Consider the following 23,875-nt stretch of genomic DNA (forward strand, 5'->3'; position numbering starts at 1 on the left):
TTTTTTTACCTAGATTCAAATTCGCCTTAGATATTGTTAGACTAAAGTAATATTCTGATTACTTTTGCTGCCTTAAAGATATGTGACCTACGCATGTAGCCCACACTGACAGAGTCCACTGGAGCTAATGTGTTGAGTCAGTGTCGCATAGGTTAGCTGCAAAAATTCCTATGCACTATATGAACACGCAACAGTTCGATGGTAAGTTGTAGCGATCAAAACATTTCAAGCGCCGCACCACGCCGTCCATCCGAATGCGCCCCAGTTGTACACAAACTAATGTTGAACCGATATCGATCGCTTGTGAGAATATAATAATAATATATATAATATAATATAATAATAATATAAAAAAATAATAATTGATCATTATTCAAAATTGTATGTTCAAGAAATAAAGGTAAAATAATGACCTGTTATAAAGTATGTATAGCACATACAATTTTGAATAATGATCAAACAGTAATGATCAGGCACTTGATATAAAATATATGTAAACTCTAAAAAATTCCATATGTACCACACCCTTTGTTTGTCGGACAAAATGGCGGCCAGATAAGCGTTGCTGAGGGGTGTGTGAAAAATTGATATCTGATTGGCTGATCGGAAAATGTGATTGACATGTGGCGACTGGCTAATTTTGTTAATTGAAATTAATTAAAACTATGATAATTAGGATTAATTGAAATTATTAAAGATAAAAATAAAATAAGACATTATTTTAGGAAAATGTAATTTTTGATTGGATAACATATATGACATAATAATGATATGACATGACGATGATATGTTATGATATGACATGACTATGGTGACATATATATATTATATGACTTGACGATAATATGATGATATGGTATAACATGACAGTAATATGACTTGATGATGATATGACATTACACTGGTGTTATGATATGATAAGGCGATGATATGATATGATGGTGATGTGATAGCAACGATTATATGATATGATGTGATATGATTATGATAGGATGATGTGATACTTGACAATGATATGATGATTGTGATATGGTTTGACATGAAAATGATATGACTTGACGATGATATATTGCAATGGTGATATGATATGATAAGGCAATGATATGATATGATGGTGATGTGATACTAACGATAATATGATATAATGTGATAAGACGATGATATGATCTGATGATGATGTGATACTGATGTTTATATGGTATAATAATAACAAGTGATATGACATGAAGATGATATGAGATGATGATATGACTATGACATACTATGATATGATGATATGAAGATGGTGACATGATATGATGATGATATGATGATGATATGTTAAGATGATATGACGATGATATGATATTACTGGAATTGCAAGGTTAATAATATGATGGGGTAGTGTATGGTACTACTATGACTAAATCAATTTAAATTGCGCTTATGCTACTTTTGCGCAACCTTTAAAAAGTTAGGCAAAAATAGTAAAATAGTACAATATTCTTTTCAGCACATTACAAATGGGCTGTAAGGCTGAAATAAGACTACACGCATCATCAGATGGTCAGAGTTTCGAAGTGAAGTATGTTAATGAGATACACAATCATGAAATAAAAGAAATAAATAGGACTCTGATTTAATTAGGATCAAATCAAAGTTTTCCAGAAATTTAAGTGCAATTGCACATGTAAATGCACAGTACAAATATTGCACATCCAACTTTGTTATTCAATCTTAGATTTCAAATAAATTGAATTGTTTAGCATTATTGATGGGTACCTTACTTCTCGTTTCAATTTGCTATTTTCAAAATATTTCTATTGAATCTATAAGGAAGTTTTGTACTGTGGAATCTATAAAGATGTTTTGTATTGTTCGTCATGTTTGTAAGATATGTATGGAATGATTTGTACATGGCAAAACATTTGTAAGAATTGTTGTTCTTTCATCAATTATATCCTCTTTTCTCATTTATATTTCTCATTTATAAAGACAACTTCTGTCAATATTTAAGTGTTTCCAATGATATTCCCACGACTAAGTTACTTGTTCCCATGCTCTAGTAATTCGTTCCTCTTTACTTCCTCGTTCCAACGAGTTAGCTTTGTCATTCCCACAATATATTAAGTCATTTCCGCGACTGACTTATTCTCACGACTTAATCGTTTCCATGAGTTATTTTTCTCGTTCCCATGACCTTATTAATCATGGAAACAACACAAGAAGTCTTTGGAACGACATAAATAATTTCATGCCCAAGTCACATCCGTGTTACCACAGTAATGGTTAATCTGCGTGAAGAACAATCACCGTGCGAATAATTGTCAGAATAGTTATTAAGCATTTGATAGGGTAACCGAGTGTGACCAAAGTATGATCGCGGACTAATGAACAAACGGAGAGACAGACCAAAACACAATGTGCCACCCGCCCAAAGGGAAAGTTATATACATGTAGAGGTGAGGAAACAATTCATATACATTTTTTATTTGCCACAACGAAAAGTTGTCACTGTACAACAATATCCCTACTCTATGAATTACTACATACATTAAATGGAGTGACCAACATCTGATGTGGATCAGCAAATATACGTCACATACATAAACATGATAATATCCATATGTAGACCACAATGGTGATGGTTGACACAAAAACAATATGATAAGTAGGATGTGCTATGTCTTTCAGAACAGCAATAAATGTACGCAAGACTACAGAAATTATTGAATTCAATAACCATAATATTAAAAACGTGCACAGGCTATTATTAATTAAGAAGTCCGTGATCATTAGTGGTACACAAGCAATGGAAGAAATACATGATGGTACTTTCAATGAAGTGGTCTTTATTCAAATAAATATAATTTTGCAAAACTTTAATTTTGGGATAAACGAACAAATTAGATTTTAAACCTTAAATATACTTTTACCAATATACATGTAATTCAATACTAATAATAAGGATGTTGTTATAGCAACAATTTTATTCTAGCTACCGGTAAATGTGCATACACATTAACATAAGATGTTTTTGTTTGAATTTAAAAATTAAATAGCATAAATTTGAAATATTATACAATTTTGTCCAATAAAAGCTATGTTCAATTGTTCAACAACAGACCAGACATGTTAAATGCAAAACAAAGTTGAATAAAAAAAAACACATTTTTATGAAGATCCGGTCTTAAGACATCAGCTGAAGTGTTTTATGCAGTGAATGCACTTCAGATACATAATGTGGAGTGGTCAACATGAAAACATCTGTTACAAAACTGGTAAACAATCAACTAAAAGCTATTATTCAAAACTGGAAAATCTTCACAATCAATTAACAGCTACAATTAAAAACTGGACAACTGCGACAAGCAATAAAATGTCAATACTTATCACATATATTATAATAACAAATATTACATCAGTGTTAAAATATACAATGTGACATTGTGTGAGAACACTCACTCATTAAAGTCAACAAAATAGCAAACTTTTAGCACTTTTAGTCATTTAAAGTTTATTAATTGTAATATGTCATTACTGACGACTATGGTATAAGACATACAAATAAAAAATAACACAAACCAAGTGAATATTCTATAAATGAATTATTGATGAGTTTATATTGTGGTATAATTTGAAATACTTTATGAATTTACTTTCTTAGTTGAAAGGTACAATTATACTCTGACAAGGGAGACAACTTTAATTTAGCATATCACACTGCTCTCCCTTGAATTGTTATTCACTGATTAAAAAATTTCGAGATAGGTGTTGCTTAAATTTATTAATTGAAAAGCACGACATAAAACAAGGTGTATAATTGCTAAAGATATATTTTTCAGTTCATAATCTTCTGCATGCCTGTATTATCTATAAACTTCAATATGTGCATTAAAAAAATCGTTTTCTCTATTGCCTGACATGTAATAGATGTATATTTAGAAAATATGTTGTAACAAGAGCTATAAGAAGACAGCGCGCTCGCCTTTTCGCGTGCTTGACAGTAAGCCATCATGGAGAAATTGTTCATATTCAATAAGGTCAAGGTAGTATAGTCATATTCTAACTGGAAGAGGACCATAATTGAAACATATTGATTGCTTATGTTTTAAAGAAGTGGTACATTATAAACGATTTTGAGTTCAGGTATATTTTCCCAATCTATTGAACATTTGTAAAGACATAAAACAAACTAATCAGATTATATTTCAAGTTTGATAGTAATAGCTTGGGTGGGATGGTTGGACTTCCTTTCAAAAATAAAATAATAAAAATAAATATTTGCGTATTTTTTACCATGTTTCAAAAAAAAATTGTGTGCGGGGTGGAGAGGGGGGAATAATGTGGGGTGTGGTCATTTATTAGATGATATTTAAAAAAATACGAAAACATGAAAAAACAAATATTTATATTTTGTTGGGGGGGGGGGGGGGGGGATTCTGGGGTGGGGCGTGGGGGATGGTTTGGGTAGAGTTCATTTTGGTATGTCAGGTTAGTGTTGTTTTGTCAAAGTATGAATCAAATCTGATCCTAAATAAAGAAGTTATGACAATTTAAGCAAAATTTATTTATTTGACCTTCAGATTCAAGGTCATTCAAAGGTCAAGGTCAAAGTCAACTTGCCAGGTACAGAACCCTTGTGATAGTAAGAAAGTATTTGAAGTTTTAAACCAATAGCCTTGATACTTTAGAAGTAAAGTGCATTTTAACACAAAATTTAACAAAATATTCTAAGTTATTAAGTAAAAAAGGGCCATAATTCCGTCAAAATGCCAACCAACGTTATGCAACTTGTCCTGTACTGTCTCCTTATGATAGTTAGCGAGTGTTCCAAATCTGAAAGCAATACCTTGTCAATAAACAATTGATAATTAACAGAAGGTTATCATATTTTAAAATAATCAAATTAATACTTTGATCTTTAATTTTTACAACACTACATAAATTTTTGATAAAATATTGTTTCAAATGATCAACTGATCAAACTGATGAGAAGTGTATGCAGACAGAATGACAGACATATCAAAATAAAAGCATCACAATTCTGAATTGTTCTGATCAATTCTTATACCTAGCACATCTTGCAATTTATAGGAAACAACAAAAAATACGCATGTCTTATTTAGACAATAAATTGTGTCCTAACAAGCATCAATTATGCTGATTAGTCAGGTGTTTTCTAAATTTGTCATGAGAATGATGCCATTCATCCAACTTAGCATTTGTATTCGCTTTGTTAATATACTGTGGCCATTTTCGGTCACAATTAGTCCCCAAAAAGCGTTTTCCCATGCCATGTACTAGAACGTGCTTGAAGAATACATGGGTTGGTTACAGCATGTTAATATAATTTGTCCTGTGTTTGTGACAATTCATTAAATTTACTAGCAACGCGTACATTAAATTGTTAAGTACAGCAACTTATAATGTCTGAATATCCACAACAATAGTTTTTCTAGACTATGACTAACATGTGCTTTGAGAGGACACAAACACCTATCACACTGATTAAGTCATGTTCAATCTACATTCGTCAAGTGCAATTAAGTGACCACTAATCCACTTTACCGCTTTTATTAGCTTTAAACACACTGTAACCATGTTTCAGTCGACAGAACACCCAAAGAAGAATTTCCCGGACTATAATGCACTAAACATGCTTAAAGAAAAAAAGCAGCTATCTTGTTTTTTAGTCATGAGCAGTGTCTTAATTCATTCATTGCACATGACCATTCAATATACTGACAGCACTCTGATAACAATAAAGCCTACAGCAACCATGTTTGAGAATCAAAAACTCCCAAACAAGTGTTTTCCAGGATTATTGACTATAAACGTGCATGTAGAATAAAGAAGCGGCTATCTTGTTTTTTAGTAATGAGTCGTCTTATTTTTTTTTTTTTATGTGACCATTTTAATTATTTGAAAGAACTCTTATAACATAGTTACGCTCGATTGGTCATTAGACTTACATGTACCCCGGGTACGGTAAATATTCTAAGACGTACCCGGGAATTTAAACGCTAAATCAGTCGTTGTCGACTATATTTTTAAAATTAATTATGTTCATATTTGTGTCAATTTTCAGTTAAATTGCCGCTTTATTATAGAAACTTATACTAAAAACATGTTTATGATGATATTTTTTAAATAAAAGTTTGTTTAGTAATTGCGGTAATGGATAGCGCGTTTTACGACATTGGATTTTGGGCGGAAATAAATCTTGGGTACAGTCTAATATCGGCCGGGTACGTTTTAGTATATTTACCGTACCCGGGGTACATGTAAGTATACTTGCATGTAACCGAGGTACATGTTAGTAGTACCCAAGCCGACAATGACCAATCGAGCGATAGTGACATTCATCGACTATGTTTAAGTATCCAAAACTCCTAAAGAAGTGTATTGCCAGACTTTTGACTAACACGTGCTTGTAGTGTACACAAACACATAATTATCATGTTAATATAGACACTTGCTGGTAAGTTTGTCATGTCCATGTTCTTTGAATTAAGCGTTTGTATTAATGTATACCATATTGTGTCAATGTTTAAGTGACAAACAGTCCTGGACTAAACAGGCTTGTAGAATACTGTTACCACCAGGTTGATAATGTTAAGTCTAAATTTATCTTTGACATTAAACCATAAACCTATAAAAGTGTCTTTGTATTAATTGTTTTATGTACAGTACCCATGTTTCAGTGTCCAAATGTCCTGAACAAGAGTTTCTTCCACACTATGGCCTAATATATGCTTTACAAGTATATAGGCATAACTCAAGCTGGTTGATTATAAATTATGCTTAAATATGTTTGTGCATGAAGGTCAGAGGCAGGTTCATATTGTTGAGCTCTAACCTTTGTTGATTTTAATGCCTCATCATCTTAAATCTGCAATAGTTTCACAACAAAGGTTATTCAATCAAGGAAGGATTTCATATGTCAATTCTTTCTCATGGATCACTCAGTGTATTGTTCTAAAATAGTCATCAATTTAACTTTACATACAAAATTGTGTATCTATTTTAAACAAGAGGGCCATGAAGGCCCTGAATCACTCACCTGACTAACCAAATACAATCCCAACCCAGATTTCATCAAGATAAACAGTCTGACCAACTTTCATAAAGATTGGATGAAAACTGTGACCTCTACTGTCTACACAAATAAATTGTTGACGGTTTTTCTATTATTTGACATAGTGACCTAGTTTTTTACCTCAGATGACCAAAATACAATCCCGACCAAGATTTCATCAAGATAAACATTCTGACCAAATTTCATAAAGATTGGATGAAAACTGCGACCTCTATTGTCTACACATGGTTTTTCTATTATTTGACCTCGTTTTTGACCTAGTGACCTAGTTTTTTACCCAAGATGACCCAAATACATTCCCAAGCCAGATTTCATCAAGATAAACATTCTGACCAAATTTCATAAAGATTGAATGAAAACTGTGACCTCTACTGTCTACACAAACAAATTGTTGATGATCTTTCAATTATTTGACCTAGTGACCTAGTTTTTGACCCCAGATGACCCAAATACAATCCCAACCCTGATTTCATCAAGATAAAAATTCTGACCAAATTTCCTAAAGATTGGATGAAAACTGCGATTGTCTACACAAGGTTTTTCTATTTTGTACCTATTATGTGACCTAGTTTTTGACCTAGTGACCTAGTTTTTGACCCCAGATTACCCAAATACAATCCCAACCCAGATTTTATCAAGATAAACATTCTGACCAAATTTCATAAAGATTGGATGAAAACTGTGACCTCTACTGTCTACACAAACAAATTGTTGACGGACGCACGCACACACGCACGCACACACAACGGACGCCGGACATCACACGGTCACAATAGCTCACCATGTCACTTCATGACAGGTGAGCTAAAAAGAGCACTTGCTTAAATTCAAGATATTAAATCATAATTATTTTAGTTTAATATATTTTGGGTATATTGTTAATTTTAAGACACACATTTAATTAAAGCATCAATTATCTAAGTTATTTCTTTAAAGACAAGCTGTCATTGTCATTTCTTTTTTCTAGAGAAACTTCCATATTTACGTTATATAATTGAAACAGTTGAACTGGTGCATTAACAGCTTTAAATCTAATCAGAATGCTTAGACGCAGTCAGTTGATTTCTTCCATGGCACATAATTTTTCATTGATTTTCAAGGTTGATCAGAGTTTGAATAAATGTATACCCTTTAATAATAGATCTATACAAAATTAATGTTTTTTGAAATTCAACACTTCCAAATATGACAAACAGGCTCTGTTAATACCAATAGGTTTAACACTGACATCATGAAACCAAACCCATGCATTCTAATGTTGAAGACATTACATGTTACAGTTAATGGTGTCTGCAGTTCTCTTTTTTGTAAATCATTTGTTAAAAAGCAAATCCAACTTTACGTTACCTTTCAGTACTAGATTCCTGTGTATATTTAAAAAATGGGTGTCTTGATTAATCTTTATTTTATGCAGTTTTTGGCGACTTAAGGTTCCGCATAAAGAGTATTTAATTACAATATTAAAATTTCATTGTGAATCCCTGTTCTTAAATTTCTATAATTAAATTTTATAAAATAAAAAGTGTTTTTTTGTAATTTCTTCATGTAAGCTATCCTGTAAATAAATAATATAAAGAAGCACATTTTCTCGCAGGATATCTTTACCATCTGTTACACATTATCTTTATTAGCTCCACTGGCCAGAGGCCAGCGGGGCTGATGTCATGGTCCTGTGTCCGTCGTGCATGTGTCCGTGCGTGCGTGCGTTAATTTTTCCTTAAAACATCTTCTTCTCCTAAACTACTGTTCCAATTCTGATGAAATTTCACAGGAATGTTCCTGGGGTGAACCTGTTTCAAATTTGTTCAAATTATGCCCCTGGGGTCAAATTTGACCCTGCCCCCGGGGTCACAAAAATGAAAATATGCTTATATAAGGCCTTTTTTTGTGAAAACTTTCAAAATCTTCTCGTCCATAATCATTGGGCCTAGGGCTATACATTTGGTATGTAGAGACATCTAATAGTCCTCTACCAAATTTCTTCAAGTTATGCCCCTGGGGTCAAATTTGACCCTGCCCCGGGGTCACAAAATTGAACATATGCCTATATAAGGCCTATTTTGTGAAAACTTTCAAAATCTTCTCGTCCCTAACCATTGGGCCTAGGTCTATCAAATTTGGTATGTAGAGACATCTAATAGTCCTCTACCAAGTTTGTTCAAATTATGCCCCTATGGTCAAATTTGACCCTGCCCCGGGGGTCACAAAATTGAACATATGCTTACATTAGGCCTATTTTGTGAAAACTTTCAAAATCTACTCGTCCATAACCATTGGGCCTAGGGCTATCAAATTTGGTATGTAGAGACATCTAATAGTCCTCTACCAAATTTCTTCAAATTATGCCCCTGGGGTCAAGTTTGACCCTGCCCCGGGGGTCACAAAATTGAACATATGCTTATATAAGGCCTATTTTGTGAAAACTTTCAAAATCTTCTTGTCCATAACCATTGGGCCTAGGTCTATCAAATTTGGTATGTAGAGACATCTAATAGTCCTCTACCAAATTTCTTCAAATTATGCCCCTGGGGTCAGATTTGACCCTGCCCCGGGGTCAGATTTGACCCTGCCCCGGGGTCACAAAATTGAACATATGCTTATATAAGGCCTATTTTGTGAAAACTTTCAAAATCTTCTTGTCCATAACCATTGGGCCTAGGGCTATCAAATTTGGTATGTAGAGACATCTAATAGTCCTCTACCAAATTTCTTCAAATTATGCCCCTGGGGTCAAGTTTGACCCTGCCCCGGGGGTCACAAAATTGAACATATGCTTATATAAGGCCTATTTTGTGAAAACTTTCAAAATCTTCTTGTCCATAACCATTGGGCCTAGGTCTATCAAATTTGGTATGTAGAGACATCTAATAGTCCTCTACCAAATTTCTTCAAATTATGCCCCTGGGGTCAAATTTGACCCTGCCCCGGGGGTCACAAAATTGAACATATGCTTCTATAAGGCCTATTTTGTGAAAACTTTCAAAATCTACTCGTCCATAACCATTGGGCCTAGGGCTAATAAATTTAGTATGTAGAGACATCTTATAGTCATCTACCAAATTTCTTATAATTGTGCCCCTGGGGTCAAATTTGACCCTGCCCCGGGGTCACAAAATTGAACATATGCTTATTTAGGGTCTATGTTGTGAAAACTTTTCAAATTTTTCTGTCCATAACCATTGGGCCTAGGGCTTCCAAATTTGGTATGTAGTGACATCTTATAGTTTTCTACCAGGTTTCTTCAAATTATGCCCCTGGGGTCAAGTTTGACCCTGCCCCGAGGGTCACAAAATTGAACATATGCTTTTATAAGGCCTATTTTGTGAAAACTTTAAAATATTCTTGTCCATACCTGTATGGCATAGAGCTACCAAATTTGGTATGTAGTGACATGTAATAGTTCTTTTCTTAGTTTGTTCAAATTATGCCCCTGGGGTCAAATTTGACCCTGCCCCGGGGTCACAAATTTGAATATATGCTTATAAAGGTCTTATTTTTTGAAAACTTTCAAAATATTCTTGTCCATAAACATTGGGGGAAGGGCTACCAAATTTGGTATGTAGTGACATCTTATAGTCCTCTACCAAGTTTGTTCAAATTATGCCCCTCGGGTCAAGTTTGACCCTGCCCCGGGGGTCACAAAATTGATTATATGCTTAAATAAGGCCTATTGTGGGAAAACTTTCAAAAATCTTCTTGTCCATAACCGTATGGCATAGGGCTACCAAATTTGGTATTTAGTGACATGTAATAGTTCTCTTCTTAGTTTGTTCAAATTATGCCCCTGGGGTCAAATTTGAAACTGCCCGGGGGGTCACAAAATTGAATATATATCATAAAGGGCTTATTTTGTGAAAACTTAAAAAACTTCTTTTCCATAACCATTGGGTCTAGGGCTACCAAATTTGGTATGTAGTGACATCTTATAGTTCTCTACCAAGTTTGTTTAAATTATGCCCCTGGGGTCAAATTTGACCCTGCCCCGGGGGTCACAAAATTGAAAATACGCTTATATAAGGCCCTTTTTGTGAAAACTTTAAAAATCTTCTTGTCCATAAACATTGGGCCTAGGGCTACCAAATTTGGTATGTAGTGAAATCTTATAGTTCTCTACCAAGTTTGTTCAAATTATGCCCCTGGGGTCAAATTTGACCCTGCCCCGGGGGATCACAAAATTGAACATATGCTTATATAAGGCCTTTTTTGTGAAAACTTCAAAAATCTTTCTGTCCATAACCATCCAGCCTAGGGCTATCAAATTTGGTATGTAGTGACATCTTATAGTCCTCTACCAAATTTGTTCAAATTTTATCCCTGGGGTCAAATTTGAACCTGCCCTGGAGGTCACAAAATTTAACATATGCTTATATATTGCCTATTTTGTGAAAACTAAAAAAAAAATTTGTCCATAACCATTAGGCCTAGGGCTAAACAATTTGGTATGTAGTGACATTGTATAGTCCTCCACTTAGTTTGTTCAAATTATGCCCCAGGAGTCAAATTTGACCCTGCCCTGGGGGCCATAAAATCGATTATATGCTTATATAGTGCTTATTTTGTGAAAACTAAAAAAATTCTCTTGTCCTTAACCATAAGGCATAGGGCTACCAAATTTGGTATGTAGTGACATCTAACAGGTCTCTACCAAGTTTGTTCAAATTATGTCCCGGGGGGTCACAAAACTGAACATACGCTTATATGGGGCCTCTTTTGTGAAAACTTTAAAAATCTTCTTGTCCATAACCATTGGGCCTAGGCTACCAAATTTAGTATGTAGTGACATCTAATAAATCTCTACCAAATTTGTTCAAATAATGCCTCTGGGGTAAACTTTGACCCTGCCCTGGGGGGTCACAAAATTAAATAAACGCTTATAAAGCGCCTATTTTGTGAAATCTTTAAAAATCTTCTTATTGAAAACCATTCAGACTATGGCTACCAAATTTGGTATGCAGTAACATCTTATAGTCCTCTACCAAGTTTGTTCAAATTATGCCCTTTGGGTCAAATTTGACCCTGACCCGCGGGTCACAAAATTGAACATTATATACGCTTATATCTTGCTTATTTTGTGAAAACTTTAAAAATATTCTTGTCCTTAACTCTAGGACCTAGGGCTACCATATTTTGTATGTACATGAAGTGAGATATAGTAGTTCTCTACAAAGTTTGCTCAAATTATTCCTCTGGGAATAAATTTGACCAAGCCCAGGGGGTCACAAAAGTGTACATGTGCTTAAATAGGGCCTATATTTAAGTATTTGCACATGCAGAGAATATTTGAATAGCCTTTTTTCAGTAGTGGAGCGATACAGGGCCATCATGGCTCTCTTGTTTTAAGGTACATCTAGAGAGACAAGAGAGGTAGCTGAAAGAAGTGTGAAATAATCATTGCTTGGACATATTGTACTCCAACTTACATAAATAAACAGCTCGCATACTTGACTAGTTGAAAGAAGTTTCAGACCTTTCTGAATTCCAATAGGGCAACATTTTTCGGCGTCCCTGTATATGCAGCTTTTCACCTTACCTGACCTTTGTAACAGTCCAATAAAATTCAAATAAAATTTCCCGCGGCTAGGTCAGAATTAATAGACTTCATTTATCCCATAGGCTGATTTGAGCATACGACCAGAACATTGGGAACATGTCCGCGTCTTTGTAACACTTTTTTACTGTGTTTTCAGCGTGAAACAATTTTATCTCTAATGAAAAGGCTAAATAGATAGAGCAGTTTTACACTCAATCTCGACATCAATACAGTTTATGCGTGCACCTTTTATTTTCAGAGGATTTCCAGCGCGAGAACGTTTGTACTTAAAGGATATGTTCTGATATTTAGTACTGACATCCATATTCCTGTCAACATGTTAACATGTAAAAGTATAAAGAGCAGTGGAAGCGAGGCCTCACTTTAATGCATTGCATTTCAACCCGCGAGGTATCAGGGTCAATTTGCGGGCAGAGTGTGTTAATGTCAGAGTTTATATACAGGTCATCGCTGCGTCTTCACGACTACCTTATGTGCTGACCGGAGTTTGAGGTCAGTAAAATAATCGTTATTTAATACAGATGCTATAGCGTGAACTAGGTGAACTGGAATTTTCTTTAGACCAGAAAGATGTTAAATGAAGATATCCAGCGATATAATTATGGTATGTCAATAATAGATTCTTAATATGTTTTCAACAATACCATGATGAATATTTTTTTAAATTAATTTAACATCAAGATGCATTTGTGAAACACAATGTCCCCCTATATGACGTTTGACCTTGAAGGATGACCTTGACCCTTCACCACTCAAAATGTGCAGCTCCATGAGATACACATGCATTTCAAATATAAAATTGCTAGCTTCAATATTGCAGAAGTGACATTACAAGAGCAAGTTTGACCCATATATTTTACCTTGAAGGATGACCTTGACCTTTCACCACTCAAAATATGCAGCTCCATGAGATACACATGCATGCCAAATATCAAGTTGCTATCTTCAATATTGCAAAAGCATTAAAAAAAAAAGCGATGTGGGCCACATATATTTGACCTCTGACCTTGAAGGATGACCTTGACCTTGACCTTTCACCACTCAAATTGTGAAGCTCCATGAGATACACATGCATGCCAAATATCAAGTTGCTAACTTCAATATTGCAAAAGTATTCATAAAATGAGCGATTTTGGCCACATATATTTGACCTCTGACCTTGAAGGATGACCTTGACCTTGACCTTTCACCACTATAAATGTGCAGCTCCATGAGATACACATGCACACCAAATATCAAGTTTCTATATTCAATATAGCAAAAGTTATTGCAAAATGTTAAAGTTGGAGCAAACCAACCAACCAACCAACCAGCCAACCAACAGACAGGGCAAAAACAATATGTCCCCCACTACTATAGTGGGGGACATAAAAATTATTACACCATATTAGCTAATGTATTAAGCATGAGCGCGATGATTTTCGATACTGTTAATAATCAAATCAAATAGCAATGCCCGACAAACCACTAAAACATGTTTGTTCGAAGAACGCGCGTATTTTTAAATATTTAAAATATGTACGGATACTTCGCGTGTGGCCGGTTGACTCATATGTTTTAATTTCACTTCCATTCTTCTTTTGGTTTTCTGTTTTGTATCTATAGGTTTATGACCAGCAATATGTAATAATGTAAAATAAGCCGCAAAAACTCAGCGTAACATCCCGTACGGCGTGTGATGCAGCTAAGAACTGCACGGAAAAAGATTTTCATAATGTAAAATAAGCCGCAAAAACTCCGCGCAACATCCCGTTCTGCGTGTGATGCAGCTAAGAACTGCACAGAAAAAGACATTCGCTATCCTTGATCTCATTCATTGAACTCTTTACCTTTCATAAACTCCAACCACAATCAATGCCATATATATTTTTTAAAGATATTTCTTGTTTATATTAAGTTGTGTTTGACCATCCCCTAGTACCCAAAATTTTGCTGTGAGTTCACCTTTTTGCTCTAAATTGGTGACATGTTACCCAACAGAAATTTATGATGTGGTCCCTGCAAAATTGATAACTAGACAATGCATGTCCAGATGCTTCAACATTCATTTTCACAATAACTGCAATCAAAAGAGATTTGTGATTTAAAATATCAAAATGTGTATTCCACTGGAACAACTTTAAAAAAAAACATGAATCAATGCCTAGTTTTATACACTTTGTTATAAAAGCCACCTTTAAGTCCCAGAAAAGGTGAAATGGGTTTAAAATGGTTGAATTAAGAATAAACAAATAAAAAAGGCACTGAAATAATTATACCGGGGTAGTACAATTATTTTATTACTGATGTTCATAAAGATCTTTTTAGTTAATTGTGAAAGCCTTTAAATTTAAGCACTGAACTTAAAAAAAAACTGCTGTAAACATTGGCTTTGTTTATAATTTACAGATGTGTTAATTTTTACAAGTTTCATGCTTTTCATGAAAATAGAAGGATCTGTTTTAAGGTTCATCTACAAATTAATTTAGGTTCATCTACAAATTATTTTGTAAAGCATTTGAATGTTAATTATATCATTTATTGAATAATTTACAAATTCATGCATGCTACCATTAAAAAATATCAGTTTGCAAAGGCAAACATTGTTATTTTGTTTATAACTTTTGTGTTTTCCAAAAAAGTTGGATAAATGATCGCAGCTATTCTTTGATTGAAATGTGAGTTTATAAGACAACCACTAAGTTTTTTTAACTACAATAACTAGATTTCTCCATGCAAACAAGATGCCTGTGATTTACTTGCTATTTGATTAAAAACTAGGATATAAAATGTAGACCATTATGTAAAAAAACAAGTTTTTTTTCCATTTAATTAATTACTTTTGCAAATATTATAATGCTTTATTCTATATATTTCTTAAATCTGGGTTAAAATATGTATGGCTTTATTTTCTGTGTGGCACCTTGTCTGTTTCTTTAACTGCTTGCAAAAAATACTTATTCAAAAGACATTTTAAAAGCTATGTTTACCTTGCCATATTGATCATAATATGGCAATTTTCCAAAGTTAACTTTGTTGAGATGTCAGAGGACAGCTTGCTCCAATATTCAAAATTTTTAAATATTTTAAAGTAAACAGGACATTCATCTGACAAAGTTTAAGGATGATTATTTCATTGAAAGTTTAAAAGAAATAGTTTTCAATTTCTCAGTTCACATACATTGTAATCCTATCCTGTACAATGTTATAAACTAAATAGAATGCTTTGGTTTGAGCAAAAAAATACTTTTAAGTTATTTTTTTTAAGAATATATAAATAATATCTCCCCTTGGATGTGGCCAGTTCAAACCCTAGGGGCATGATTTGACGAAATGTCATAGTGGCCCACAACAAAATGGTTCTACCAAATACTAAACTTCTAGGCATTGTTGTTTCAAGTAAGACGTAAGTCATTGTGCTATATAAGGCTTTATTAATCAGGGGCGCTATATGAGGAAACTTTATGAAGGATAAGGATACAATATTAGGTACCCGGGGGGGGGGGGGGGGGGGGGGGGAAATGGGTCCACTTTCTCAATTGTATCGTACACAAATGGGTCTGCAATTTCAAAAATCTTTTATCAAAATGGGTCTTATTTCATCAGAGTTCCGGTATAAAAATGGGTCACATTTCGGAAGTCTCAGTCCGGGGACACCCCTACCCTTAAATTTGGGAAGTTACATCCCGCGGGATTATGTATATTAAGACAGACAGAAGAATATATTAAAGCATAATTGTGTCTTAGAAATACAAAATGATGAACAGATGGACAGATGAGGACAGATGATGTCCATGGCAATTTCAGTATAACTCCCTTTACTTAGTAGCTGTGGTATAAATTACTACTGAAAAATCATTTTTATCCCATCATCAGACGTGCATTGTCGAAATAAACCACTGTGGAATAAATTTTCCTCTATTTCAGCAGTGCTAAAATATAGCTGTCACCCGCGGCGTAAGAATGTTCATATAACTCGGAATCAACTATAAAGTAATCATTTTTAGTAAAATCAAATCAGATTCAACAAAACAAACAATTTGATACCAAGATGTAATATATTTTTAACACATAATGCAACTCAAAAAGCAAATAAACATTATTTACAAATATTAAGTGCGCGTACTCGTGACGTCATTATTAACACGTCACAAGACACAATGCATGTTGTTTCACGCTAAAGATGCAGTTGTTTAGTGTCTTTTTTTCATTATTTCTTAAAAATCGGGGACGTAGAGGTATGATAAACAGAAAAACAGGTTAGTTACTGATCTTTTTGTAATGTATGAGGCTAGACACGATTTAAATAATTGAACAATGTTTGCTTAAAATATCTTTGGGATTTTCCGTCTAGTTCGATTTTCCTAGTCAATTTTTAAAGAAATAATTTTCGACTAAGAAAATTGATGGGATAAATCGAATACTAGGTCGGTGCCGAATAAAGCAAAGTTTATCTTGCTCGGCACGAAAATCTGAACCACTCGCCAAGGCTCGTGGTTCAGATTTTCTTAGCCTTGCAAAATAAACTTTGCTTTATTCGGCACCGACCTTAGTATTCTCTATATATTTGGCAGCATGAACAAATGTGGTGTTTTTTATAGACATATATGCTCATGAACTTCTGATTTAAGCAAACAAAGAACTTTATTATTTTCATCAGTCATTTCCCTATGTGTTTGTAAAACATGTCCATGATAAATCACTTTGGGGAAAGGATGTCACTTACAGGTTGATCACATGCCAATTGACTAGTCCATTGTTATCTAGGGATTAAGTTTCCAGCCATGTCTCACATGCTAATAAACTTGTGCATTGTTAAAAAAAAAAAGCAGTCTAAATGTAAAACTTGTGCATAGTTTTGCATAACAAAGACTCCATTCAATATCATTCTACAGATCTAGCACAAGTTAATGGCACTTAGCCAAAACAATATGTATTTGTAGAAAAAAGAACAAAATACCCAGCAACATGGTAAGCACAATCACCCTGCACATGCTGTCAAAGCAGTTAAAAAATATCAATCACAAAAATCCTGTTCAATAAGTAGTTGAATATGCTCTGAAAACCAATGCATTTTAATTGAAGCTTCAAGTTTCAAGCCTCGTCTTTATCAGATTATCAAATTAATCTACCATAATAAAAAAATAACTATTAAGAGGGGAAGAAAATGGGTCAGGGAATGAATGCTTTACAAACATAAATTTTTAGTTGGTCGCATTAGAGGCCGACTAAATTTACAGAGCATGTTTTGCAAATCAGAATGTGCTTAGCTACGCTAAGGACAGTAACTCACTACGCTAGGAACGATAACCGCTGCCTATCTGCACTGCAGACGACGACTGCTTAGGAGCGTCTTCTCTACTACTGCAGTGTGTGTATTTACCAGCTTGTAAGACGACATTGGCCAGTGAGTGTTTATCATTGAAATCTGTACATATTGGCTGCTTTCAGTGAAAAAGGGGCTTAATGCATGTCAAATAAGATTAGCCTGTGCACACTGATTAGCCTGTGCAATGCGCACAAGCTAATCAAGGACGACAACAGCCAACAACTTCATTGCCTTCAGCGCTTTGATTTTGTTAAGAGGTCATGATGACCAAGAGCATTGTCAAGGAAAAACACCCCTTATTCAGGACTACCTTTGAACTTTGTGAACAACTCTCCCCTATACAATATATGGGAAGAATATGTATGACTTAAAAGTTATTTAGTTTTGTTCTGCTTTGGTTTGCCAACCTCACTAGAGTAGTATTATGCCGCAGCGGAGTGTTTAGGTGTTTTGAGATGCAGTTCCACGTTGTTTGGAAAACATGCAAAGGCAAGTGTTAATAATTTTAGTGTTTATTTTCACAAAGTATTTTAATAGCAGTAATGATAACAATAGTCTATAACACAGTTCTGACACACAGTTTAAATTATTAAGTTAAATTAATGTTTAATTATAATAATGTTTTCCTATAACTTTAAATGAAGTATATCACACAGAAAATGACAAAGTCAATTGTCACACAGTAAGGCTAACGTCTATCTCCTATATATTTTTATATTCAATGTTCTACACTTTTATACCAAGTTTTTCTCCCAGATGTAAAAATGACACTATGATATGAGGTGACAATTGTACCTTTTTAAGAACATAAAAATAAACATAAATATTTGCCAAAGGGGATTTTGGCTGAAGAAACACAATAACCTTTTTTGGTAAACTTCCCTTATTAGTCTGGGAGTATATTGTGGAATACATATTGTGGTAATACAAATGACAATTCAAAGATATGGTCAGTTTTCAACTAGCCTAAGGTGGATACTTTATAAGGTACAATGGGCAATACACTAGACTTATTAGTCTGGGAATGACAATTATGTAACCATGCAAAATTACCAAACAAAATGAAATTTGTTGTAACAATCTTAAATTACCAAACAATGTAAAATATTCAAATAAATTGTATTATTTTATAAATAATAATATTTTTACTTTTTATAACAATTTCATAAAATCATATTATATGAGGGGTGCATAAGAGTAGTACAGTCTGAATCTGTCATCAAATAAAAACTACAAGAATATTATCAAACTCTATAAAAACAACTCATTCAAAACAAAGCATTTAGTGTATAGTATAAAAACATTGATATGTTTGTTGCGTATTTTCAAATTTTATTCAATTATGATCTCCTTCGATCATGAATGTGTACACTATCATACACTATAAACAATTGTGGTGAAACAACAAGGGGAAACTACTCGGGCGCAATACAGCTGATTACTTATTCAAGTGTTCATGATTGGTTATAGCTAATGTCATCCAGAATCAGTGAAAAAGGCTATAATGTAATTTGTAAACATGACAGATACAATTCACACAATTCATTGTCTTATTAGGGATTAAATATGTACCAAGTTATTTTAACCCTTTAATGTATGGCAAAGTTATGACTAAGACAGGAAGTCTTAAGCTGTTTTATGGCAATATTTGACCTTTGATGAAAAGTGTGACCTTGACCTTTGAGATAAGGAGACCAGTGTTACACGCGACACTTTGTTTCATTATATTTAACACTTGTGCCAAGCGATTTAAAAATCCATTTCTTTATGGCAAAGTTGAGGCTGATACCCGTCTGTAGATCTGCCATAGTCATTAGCACTTTTCTATGGAATTCCATAGAAAATATTATGGAATTCTACGGAAATTGATGGAAATCCATGGAATTTGATGGAATTCCATCCACTTGCCAATTTTCCATCTGAAGCTGTTATGGAATTCCACAGAATCTCGACTAAAATTCCATGCATTTCCACGGAATGTATGGAAAACACCATGGAAAGTTGGACTTAGCCATTTTAATCAACGGAAATCATTATGGAAAATAACTTATACATTTTTTTGGATGGAAATCAATGGAAAATAACTTAGAAAATTTTTGTGGTTGTCTGAAATGTATTTGTATTTTAAAACATGTATGAATTTATTTGCATCATGTATTTTGTATTTAAAAGAAAATGCAATAAAGATTATATAAATTTGTTCTAGAAATTGGAACAGTTCTGGAACTGTTCCATATTTGTGTTCTAAAACGAATGTTCTGGAATTGTTCCAAAACAGTTTTTTTAGAATAAATCCAGAACATTTATGGAAAATGGCTTAGGACTGAAACTGTTCCAATAATTTCAAGAACCTTTTTAGAACATTTCAAGGAAAAAATATGGTCAAGAAATTTCTAAAAATGTTTTAAAATGTAGTTCTAGAACACATCTAGAATGCTTTAAGAACCAGTAAGTTCTACAAAAGTTCTAATTGGGAATAAGAACACATATAGAACACCTTACACTTACAAATAGCCAAATAGACTTCATAGTAGCGACAGCAGCAGCAGCAGTAGTAGTTGTAGATGTAGTAGCTGTATTAGTAGTAGTAGTAGTTGTTGTTGTTGTAGTAGGTGCTGTTGTTGTAGTAATTGATGTAGTAGCAGTAGTGTTTTTTATATCAGTAGAGGTTGTGGTGGTAGTAGTAGTAGTAGACGTAGTAGCATTAACAGTTTCTGTAGCAATAGTAGTAGCAATAGAAGTAGCAGTAGTAGCAGTTGTTGCAGTAGTAGCAGTTGTTGCTGCTGCTGTTGTTGTTGCTGCTGTTGTTGTTGTTGCTGCTGTTGATGTTGTTGTTGCTGCTGTTATTGTTGCTGTTGTTGTTGGTGGTGGTGTTGTTGATGCTGTAGTAATTAAAGTAGTAGTTCTGCAGAAGTAGGAGTAGTTGTTACTTTCAAAGCAATTTCTACAAGTTTAAATTCCTTAACCCTGTCCATGTGGTATACACACTGTTTTTTCTCAATATCAAACTCAGCCAGTCCAGGTTGTCAAATAACAATCTATCTGATAAGCCCAGCTTGTGCAGTGAGTCAGATGTTGGGTATGTTTGCTGCAAATCTATTGGTTATAAGATATAACAGCCTTTTCTAATTGGCTGAATTCAAATACAGAAAGTTTACCTGTTAGATTGAAACATGAAACATGGTGGAAAATGTACTGGTTTAACTTGTTAAAATAAAGTTAAAGAAATTTAACAAACAGAAGAGTTCATTATTTTTACCATTAAAAACACTTTCTTAAAATACTTATGTATTTATATCATTTGGAAAGTGACATGAATTATTGTTAAAGAGTGATGCATACAGTGTTTGAGCAGTCTGTCTAGGAATAGAACAACAACTGAAGGTTTGTGATTTTTATTATTTCTAAATATTCCTTTAAATTTAATCTTCTTATGACATTAGTGTAGACCTTTTTATGTGATATTTGAGGTTTTAGTATGGCAAATATTAGTTAAAAAGCAGCTGTCACCCAAATTTTCACTTAGTGGAGTTTGCAGGTTGAAAAAGGAAGTAATAAGACCTATGTGGAGAAATTAATAACGTTGAATGTAGTATCAGAATTTTATCTAGCAAGGTTATAGACCTGAGGCTAAGGAAGTTCTGTACTGTGCATGTTGAGCACTCAATGCTCATTAATGGTGTTAATGTTTATTATTATCCCCCGTCCGTAGCCATATCTTGGAAGTGCTTTGGCAGATTTCACTGAAACTTGGTGTGAGTATGTATATGGATAAGAGGATGATGCATGCCAAATGGCATTGTACACCATTAGTTAATATCAGAGTTATGGCCCTTTGTATCTTGAAAAAATGCTTTTTTGTGTGTCCAAGGCCATATCCTGGAAGTGCTTTGGCGGATTTCATTGAAACCTGGTTCGAGTATACATATGGATAAGAGGATGATGCACGCCAAATGGCACTGTACACCATCTGTTAAAAACGGGGTTATGGCCCTTTGTATCTTTAAAAAATGCTTGTTTGAGTGTCAAATATAATAGTGTCCAGAAGCATATTGGCGGGGGATATCAATTCAACATATTTGCTTGTAAATAAAAAATTAAACCAATGGAATTGGTTTTTAGGTATCTGAGTGTGCATCTTCATACCAATAGAATTACACATCATTCTAATTATAGCAATAATGAATTTGTACTAATCATACCAACAAATTAAGTTATGCTTAGTGCTTTGCGATGAATTCACTTTGTTTTTAGTTCTCTTTCTAAAGACCATTTAACAACTAAATATTTAAAACAATTCATGAATTACGTTCCCTATACATTTTCATAATGTGCTTTAATTACCATTGACCAGTTGATGGAAGATACTGCAGAGTTTGGCAGGGAAATAATCCAACAGCAAAGCGGCTCTTTAAGCGCATTTACCTAAAGGACTTACAGGGCCACAAATTCATGGTAAATATTGTCATGCCCTGGGCTAGATAAGTTATTGAATGTTAACCACCTGAAAGTATTTTGTCTTTTTGGAATTCAATATATTGGTCTAAGTCAGTTACACTTTTCTGGATCCTGTGATAACTTTTAAAGTTCTAAGTATTTTTTCATGAAACTTGAAACATGAACAGATGACAATAAGGACATTTTGCACGTCATTTCATGTTGTTTATAATTCTGGTTGCTATGGCAACAAATATATTTAACAAACTTAAAATAGTGAAGTTTAACAAGTAGGGGGCCATATTTCTTTGCAATCTCTTGTTATAGTTTGAATGAAAATAACTCTTTGCTTTAGACATTTTTATGATTTTTTATTCTGTAGAGCACATGTGAGCAGTATACAATGTACCTCATACCAAAAAGAACCCGGAGGCAGTGACTGGTGTTCAATATTCTCAGAAGAAAAGGAAAATGGCAGTGGAAGACTTGGACAAACATTTTTAAAAACTAGCCTCTGTGTTAAGCCTGGCAGTCTGTGGCTGGTGACATGTTTTATTTTGGTTACTTCTTGTATAAAAAAGACCAGTTATTTATTTTGTGAATTGTATTTTGTGTTTGTTTTTTGTCTTAATTTATTATATTTTTTTAATTTAGGAATTTGAAACTTGGATAATTGAATAAAGTCCGTGTTCAACATTACTGAGCATAGTATAATAAATAACAAATTTACAACAATTGTTAATTTGTTATGTATTATTATTAACTATGCTCAGTACTTGAATACTGGCTGTCTGCATGCGAATTTGTTTTCTAGAAAGTTGGTTTCAAACTTAAATATTTGAAGTTAACCTTCGGAACTTTTCTAGAATTGTACTGGAACACATCAACTAAAACTGAACTTCTGTTATCATACTGAAAGTGTTCTAGAATTAATAAGGAACAGTTGTTGAACGTTAAAATTTATGAGAAAAAACTTGAGAACAATTGTGCGTGATGTGTGTGTGTGCATGTAATTGTGTGTGTTTATGAACATATGTGAGAAAGGAAGTATACTTGTCATAAGAGAAATGTAAAATTCTACTTCTATGTTTTATATTGTGCCTTTTATAAGTTTTTCTTTTCTCACCTGTATATGTGTGCATGTTTATGGATGTGTTTTTGAATGTGTGCATGCATGCCTGTGGTTAAGAGAGTTGGTACTTTAAGAAAATGTAAAACCACTCATTTTTGAATATGTACTGTGACTGCACGTGTGTGATTTATGATTGATGCCATATCTTGTTCTTGTTTAACTTCTATGATGAAACCTTTAGTTACATTCACATTTGTTTTTCAAAATCAATGAAATGCCTTTAATCTATAATCTGTTTTTTTTCTATTTTATTCCAGCATTTTATTAAATTCCATACCTTTTCACGGAATTCCACGGCATTCTATGGAATTCCACGGCGTTCTATGGAATTCCACGGCGTTCTATGGAATTCCACGGCGTTCTATG

General features: G+C 33.7%; 1 long non-coding RNA gene across 1 annotated transcript; it reads left to right on the forward strand.

Moving 5' to 3' along the window:
- Positions 1 to 21,263: 21,263 nt before the first annotated feature.
- LOC127859878 (uncharacterized) lies at positions 21,264 to 23,637 on the forward strand. The gene is made up of 3 exons (XR_008039508.1): positions 21,264 to 21,324; positions 22,295 to 22,395; positions 22,760 to 23,637. It is a non-coding gene; the product is annotated as an uncharacterized LOC127859878 (long non-coding RNA).
- The last annotated feature ends 238 nt before the right edge of the window (positions 23,638 to 23,875 follow it).

Source organism: Dreissena polymorpha, chromosome 1, assembly GCF_020536995.1.
Source record: "Dreissena polymorpha isolate Duluth1 chromosome 1, UMN_Dpol_1.0, whole genome shotgun sequence".
Classification (NCBI taxonomy): domain Eukaryota; kingdom Metazoa; phylum Mollusca; class Bivalvia; order Myida; family Dreissenidae; genus Dreissena; species Dreissena polymorpha.